General features: G+C 40.8%; 1 pseudogene; it reads left to right on the plus strand.

The window, feature by feature from the left end:
• The first annotated feature begins 412 nt into the window (after positions 1–412).
• On the plus strand, positions 413–2,237 carry LOC112119911 (annotated as a pseudogene).
• Positions 2,238–7,965: the final 5,728 nt, after the last annotated feature.

The following is a 7,965-nucleotide window of genomic DNA, read 5'->3' on the forward strand; positions in this document are numbered from 1 at the left end:
TACCCCTTTCGGGCACGTTTCAGTTAGTGACGTCGTACCCCTTCTGCTCGAGGCTGCGCGAACTGCAGCGGTATGCACACACCATTCTCTTTACGCCATGTTGAATATAACATATTCACTCAACACGTTCAAACCTGTGGGTCTTTACCGTGTGTGCAATAAGCACAACTAAACTAGCTTCGCTCGAAACAATATAAATATTTGTGACCAAAAAATTTGACAAAAATCAGTATTTCTAAATATTGTTACTAAACCTAATCACCATGGATTAGTGGCTAAAATAAGGAACGTTGAAACGAAAAGCAAGTTCTTCTGGTACTCCAACTGTGGCCGAAATAAACGAGCAAAATATTGTGACACTTCAAAGTGAGGATGAACAATCGTAGTCTTTTGTTGCTGAAAAATCTGTTAGTACTAGTGAGTTATCCAAGGTGAAAGAATTTCCACCGAAGTATATCAAAAAACAAGAAGAAGGTGTTAAAAGGCCAAAACGAAAGTATGTTGAAAGTTATTTGTGTTTCGGTTTTACGTGTGTTGGAAATAAAGATGTTCCTGATGCGCAGTGCGGTGTGTGCAACAAAATACTAGCAAACAGTTCATTGGCTCCTGCTAAACTTCGTAGGCATTTGGAAACCAAGCATGCTGAATACAAAGACAAAGATATACTTTTTTTCAAGAGGCAGCGTGACTCACTTGGAAATTGTAAACTTTTGATGATTAAAATTGCTAAAACAGACAACGAAAGTGCAACAGAGGCATCTTATCGAGTAAGTTACCATATAGCGCTTGCTGGAGAAGCTCACACTATTGGAGAAACACTTATCAAGCCTTGGCAAAAGATAATTGTAACGTGCATGTTGAGCGAGCAGTCTGGTAAAAAAATTGATGCTATATAGTTGTCAAATAATACTGTTACACGCCATATTAAAGATCTTGCCGATGACACAGAAAAAGAGCTAGTTTGCCAACTGAAAATTTGCCATGAGTATTCATTGCAGCTAGATGAGTCCACTGACGTTTCAGGACTTGCTGTGCTACTAGTATTTTTCTGATATAGATTTAATAATATTATTGAAGAAGACCTGCTCTTATGTGAATCTCTGCAAAGCAACACGACTGGAGAAGAAATATTCAACTGCATCAACAATTTTATCAGAAAGCATGAAATTAGTTGGGGAAAATGTATTGATGTATGTACTGACGGTGCTTGGGCAATGATTGGGAAGATGAAGGGAGCTGTAACGCGAATCATAAAGTGTGGCACCAGAAAGCACTAAGAGCCATTGTGTTCTACACAGACAAGCACTTGCAGTTAAAAAAATACCAGCATATTTGAAAATTGTGCTCGATGAAGCAGTACAAATTATCAATTTTGTCAAATCTCGACCACTTCAATCCAGGTTATTTAAACTTTTGTGTGAGGAAATAGGTAGTCAGCACAAAACGCTTCTTTTACATACGGAAGTGAGGTGGCTATCCAGAGGAAAAGTGCTTGTGAGGCTTTTTGAGCTTCGTAGTGAACTACTGGTATTCTTCACTTCAGATAATTCAGGACGAAAATTTAAGGACTGTCTGACAAATTCCTCGTGGCTAATGAGACTTGCGAATCTTGCAGATATTTTTGCAAAATTAAATGAAATTAATCTGTCGCTGCAAGGAAAGAATGTGACCATTTTTACTACAATGGATAAAATTTCATCGTTAAAAAAGAAACTGGAATTCTGGGCATCTTCAGTAGAACAGAAGAACTTCGACTGCTTCCCTACAGTACATGAATTTCTGACTGAAATAAATTCTACAGTCCATGAAGAAGTTTCCAGCACCATTTTACAGCACTTACGTGACTTGCAGGCCTCTTTATTAGAATATTTTCCTACAACTACTGATGATAATGCTTGGGTATGAAATCCGTTTGTAATTACAGCCAAATCAGTCGGCTTTACTGTGCACGATTATGAAAGCCTAATTGACTTAATTTCTGACTCTGATTTGAAACAAAAGTTTAAGGATTTTCCGCTGAATAATTTTTGGAGCAGCCTAATAGAAGAGTACCCTAATGTGGCTAAACGTGCAGTTCGAGTGCTCCTTCCTTTTGCTACAACTTATTTGTGTGAGACGGATTTTCATATTATACTGCAACAAAAACCAAATATAGGAATAGACTTGATGCTGCGCCTGACATGAGGATTCAACTTTCAATTTGTGATAGGAAAACGCAGAAACATCAATCCCATTAAATCCAAATTTGTATTTCTGTTTATAAAAATAGATTTTCCTAGTAAAAATCTAATTTGTTTGGTGTTTGTGTATCTATAAAAACATTTTTTTAAAGTAGAACACTGTTTTCAATTTAGTCTCTTGCACTTGATTTTTGTACTACTTTATACGCGCTTTCCAGTTAGAAATTGTTAGTTCGTTATTTTAAATTTGTCTTTTTGCTTTGTTTTATAAAATAAAATATATTTGAGCATAAATAATGCAATTTTTTATTTGAAAACCAAAAAAGACTACAAAATAATATTATAAGTGTTCCGTAATAGGCTAAAAAGTGTTCCGTGGCCAAAAAAGTTTGGGAAACACTGTCCTAGAGGAATGCGGGCAGTGTTGCCCACTCTCACATATGTATCATAACTAACACAAATTTGACCCTTGCTGGAGCCAGTCTTACCCATGAGGTGAGAGGCTCATCCTTCAAGTGATTTTTTTCAGGCTGTCTGGAGAAAACCCCCTCTGATAGGTTGCCTTCCCCCATGTCCTCACCTCCTGGGGAGTTTGTTTGTTTGTACAGTCACTCAATCACAACTGCGGTAGGAGACTTGCAGAACATTTCTTCTCTACTCAGGAGCCAAGAAGGTTTTGGAGGAGGGAAAGAGAGCAGCCAGTACTATTTTCTCAAGAGAGGAAGGGGAGGAGAGAACAAAAATTGCCCAGCAGCTCAGGGTGTTCCTGCTCCCTCCCTTCTTGTGAAAAATGGGTCAGTCTTCTCTCTGCTCCTCTATCCCCCCCTTTCCTCTTCTATAATGCTGCCATACCAGGCCTGGGATGGAGGAGAAGACAGCCCTCTTGGAGTTGCCCTCTCCCAAGGCCTGCAAGAGGGGTGTTTGTGAAGATCCACTGGAGCTGCCCCTCCTCCCAGGTGTGTGCGTGTGCACGCGTGTGCATCTCTCTCTCTCTCCCTGGAGCTTTTCCTCCAACTAGGTCTAGATTGGGATGAAGAACCTACACAGGAGGAGCAGAGGTGTGCTGGGAGTAAGGGGCACATATGGGTTTGCGATGCAAGAGGTGTGCAGAATTGTTGTGTGGCTGGGTGTGTGGAGTTGATATGTAACTGGGATAAGTGTGAGGACTGGGGATTTGTCACAAAATAAGTTGTTTTGGGGTTGGGAGTGCAATGTTAATGTGGGGGCTGGGACATAAAATTACTTGTGATGGCCAAAATTGTATTTCTCACTGTAAATTGGCAATGTGAATTGACACACACATTGGAGGCGGACAGGGGAAGTTAAAGTCAGAAGACAGCTCAGTAATCATTAAAATTAAAAAAAAACAACTTACAATTTATGAGACAACCTCATTTTTGAACTTTTGGTGTTTGCGGTACTATGCAGGTATCTTGATGGGTTGTGAATGGAGACCTGATGTTATCAGGTCCCATGTCATTGAGGGCTGAAAGATGAAGGTTGGGATTTTCAAAAGTATTCAGTATTGGTCTTTTGCCATTGACTTCCTACAGAGCAGAGTTAGGCTAACTCTGAGCACTTCTTGAAAATGCCAGTTGAAGACCAGCATTTTGAGTTGGTAGAGTAAGTGAATAGAGACAGGTCATGGAACAACATTGTGATGTGCTCTTGGTGTCTTTTCCTGTATTCTGTACAGTTGAGTTTCTGTGCTGCCTTCACCTTCAGCCGCTGATCCAGCGATTTAGAATGGCCCAGTCTGTAGGTGACTAATACATGGATTGCTGTGGGCACATCTTCATCAGTGGGAAAGTGCGTTGATTATATACGTTTTGTGGGAAACTGGATGTAACAATCCTCCTCCTTTCAGTCTTGTGACTTGAAGAAATTGTTTCAAGAAACATCCATGTATTTGTATACAAGACAAGAGGGAACATGGTGTTGAAATTTGAGACCATCAGTCTAACTTAAGTGCATTGCTGTTTTAGCAAGATTGCTGTTTTAATTAATGTGATTTTCAAAATGCTAAAGGAAATAAGCTTGTGTTTTTTCATGATTATATAGAAAAGCAAGATGAAATCTCAAGTTCTAGGGAGCCAGTGTCATAATAGCTTGGGTTTACCTACCTGGATTTGAGGTGCAAAGCAGCTATCAAGTGGCTCCTTCACTATTAGTTATACAGGAGAACTATTGGAAAAAACCTTTGCAATCTTCTGAATCTCAACTGGAAATCAAAGTTGATGATGCCCATGGCACTCTGTAAATTGTTTTCAATATCTCTCTTTGTAGGATTTCTTCTGGGTCAGGTATAGGAGCATCTTTTTTTCTATATCAGGACTCAACCGTGGTTGAAAAGATTGTGAACATAGTTTCCTGCAAGTGATATAGCACTGTGCACATGGTCGCTAGCTTTTTAGAGGGTTAGTCTTAATACAGTCACAGTTTGTGCAGCTCATGTAGTATGTTTCTATCTTTGGAAAGGCGGTAGGAGAGTTTGCTGTAGTGTAAAATGTGTTCACTTTAATTGAGCGAGTACTGGGTGGAGCTTTTGATTAAAAAAAAGTCAGTATAATTATTTTGAAATGTGCCAGAATTTCAATCCTGGAAACTGAGGATGTCCACAGGTCAAATATGAGACAGGAAGTGGCTATACATGTTTCTCCCTGTCTCTGCCCTGCCAATGAGCCTGACCCTAGCTCTGTTCCTCAGGGGCCATCTCTAGGCCTGAGTAGGTAGTCTGTTTTTTGTAGCTTTTCAATTTTTTCCCCCTTTAAGATTGTGAACAGAGGTGTCAGATATGGTGAACCAACCAGTCTGTCCAGTTGTCTGTTACTTAAGTCAGCAAACAGGCATCTGATGATAATTATTCTAGGTAATTAATTATAGATTGATACTAGTGACCTAGAATTGGTTGGCTGCATAAACTTCACTACCAATTGTCTGACCCATCTAGTTCTCCACAAGGGATAGAGTATCTCAGTGGAATGAGGTCCCCACACTTCTTATTGCTGGAGATATATAATACAACATTCTAACTTTCTCCTCCTTGGTTTTCGTTTGCAGAAATCCGCTATGCAACAGTATATTGGATGAAAACTGAGAAAGCAATCCAGGTCAAAGATATGCCTCCTTGGACAGGAATGGAGATGCCTATGGCTTTTACAATGACACCATACAATCAACAGGGTGGGGGATTCTGGAGATCAGAGCAGGCTATGGGAGTCAGTCCATAGGCAATGAATGCCTCATGTATGCAGCTGGCTTTTTCCAGGGCTATCTCCCAGCTCCATAAGTACCTTTCAAGTTAGCTTACTCCGTAAGTACCTCATTTCAGTGCATGATACTGCCAGCTATTTCTTCAGGTCTCTTCACCCTCTCTATTTTGAAACATATAAGTTAACTATAAGCAGGGCCGGCTCCAGGCATCAGCGTAGGAAGCAAGTGCTTGGGGCGGCCAATTCAAAGGGGCGGCACTCCATCCGGTATTGGGGCAGCACGTGCGGGTCTTCTGTGGTCCCTGATTCCCTCACTTCCTCTTTGAGCTGCTGCCGAATTGCCGCTGAAGAGGAAGAGAGGGAGGACCCGCCGCTGAACTGCCGCAGAAGAAGTGGTGCGATTGAGCTGCCGCCGAAGTGCCGCCGCTCTTTTTTTTTTTTTTTTTTTTCCCCCGCTTGGGGCAGCAGAAAAGCTGGAGCCGGCCCTGACTATAAGTGTGGCAGTTCAAATATTTGTTACAATATTAACACTTATCACCTTCCATCCAAAGATTTCAAAGTTAGTTTGTTTTTTAACAAAGAGTCTCACAACAGCTTGGAGAGATGAGTATTAAACCTATTTTACTGATAAGGAATTGAACCACAGAGATTAAGTAACTTTTCTAGAATTCAGCAATTGGAATGCAAGCCAGGAGTCCTGTCTTGCATTTCCCCCAAATAGATCACAAATGGATGAATTAGTCATTGTTTAAAAATAGCTCTTATGGAGGGATACGTACATCTTCCCTTCCTTTCCTTGCTCAAATGCTGAAAGAACCCCAGTTAACATAAGGCAGTTGTTCTCCCTTGGGACATGTGCATAAGTCTTCCATGTTGAAATCTGAAAACAAATGGGGGCATCTCAAGCTGTACTTTCTTCCCCATCTAACTGCCTGCCACATTAATCTCTGTGCATTTGGAAGGTCTGTTCTCCAAGAACCAGCATTGTCTGAATTTTCTCCCATAAGAGATAAGTAAGTCTCTATATGCCCTCGTTCTCTTCTTTTGCACACAGCTGTGACCATGCAGCTTAACTGCCGCTTTTAAAGGCTCTCCTCTTCTGATAACAGCAAGTGGAAAGCAGAACAGACTGATTATTTAGCAAAATAATCTAAATAGACCGGCATGCTCTATTTCACTCAGGAACACATAGGGAGGTTCTATGTTTCAGAAAACTATGAAAAAACATTTATGATGAAATAAACTCAGAGGTGCTGATGCTCTTCTACTATATCTTATCCTTTACTCTACAGACTAAAAAAGTATGTGTCCTGCTGTGCTTTTTCTTAACTTGTTTAACTTGTTATAAACAAAATGACTTGCAAATAAAGGAGAATCAGCACTTCATCCCCTCTCCCCCCCACATACCCCTCCACTCTTAAAAGGAAATAATTTGGCTATTCTTGTGTTCATGTAGTAACCCTGGACACTGATTAAAATGAGGACAATTTTTTTTTAGCAATGCGCCCAAAAACTGTGCATTACCTGGTACTATGGGGAGGGAGGGAGGGGGAAAGTAGTTTCTTTTATAATCGCTTTATAATCACAGTTCAAATTTGGTGGGCACTACCTGTTAAATTCCTTAATACTAACTAGTTGTATTCAGACTGGGATAAAATCTGTCATTGCTTGGCACAGAAATGGCTCTGAGTTCTTTCGAAAACCCTTGTTTTATAAACGAACTGAGAATTATTGGCCCAGATCTTCAAAAGCAGGTGCCTGAAGCTAGGCACCTAAATCCATATTTAGGCAGCTAAATAAATGTCCTGACTTTCAGAGGCACTGAGTGTCACAGTTACAGGGCTGGCTGCACCTCAGATCCCTTCTCTGGTCTCTGAGTGCACCCCCACAGGTAATAGCCCTCATGTCCTTATCTTTTCCAGGGTGGAATCCTGCAATGCTCGCTTAGACACAGTCCTGGGTTACAGTATCTGTGGATCAGCTGCACTTACCCCTGCAGACCTAACTGGGTTTGGGTCTCCTTGTACTTCCTTTCAGTGGCAGACTGAGAAATAAAATTGAGAGGAGTGCTAGGCCTCACTTTGCTCAGCCAATTACAGAAAAGCTCCAAATCCATCACACTGATCACCTACATTTCTCATTTATTTCAATGGAACATGATAGGCCCCAGAGAGGAAACTTTAAACCTGAAATATCATTGGTCAAAGTCTCTCTGGTGTGATCTCACCCAGCCTGCATCCTGTCAGTGATGCTCCTTTTCATTTAAAGAGGTAAATTGAAATTCTCCTTTGGAGTGTACCTTGAGATTCTCAGTCCGGTTTCATGATTGCCTTCCTAGGTAGAATAGAAAAGCTTTAACTTAAATCTAATGAGCTGATTACTGCTTGAGTATGACACCACTATAAAGCATGAAGGACTTAGACATTTCATTAAATATCATAAGGCAATTAAAAAAAAATCACTTGAGTCCCTGAACTCCTTCCTCCCTTGTATCTGATCTCTGATTTGTGCAAGGAGGCAGGGCCCCTCAAGAAGCTACAAGTCCCTGATTCTGCACTGGCTTGGTCAGTGAG

Source organism: Terrapene carolina, unplaced genomic scaffold (assembly GCF_002925995.2).
Source record: "Terrapene carolina triunguis isolate 2854851 unplaced genomic scaffold, T_m_triunguis-2.0 Scaffold35383, whole genome shotgun sequence".
In the NCBI taxonomy this organism is placed as follows: domain Eukaryota; kingdom Metazoa; phylum Chordata; order Testudines; family Emydidae; genus Terrapene; species Terrapene triunguis.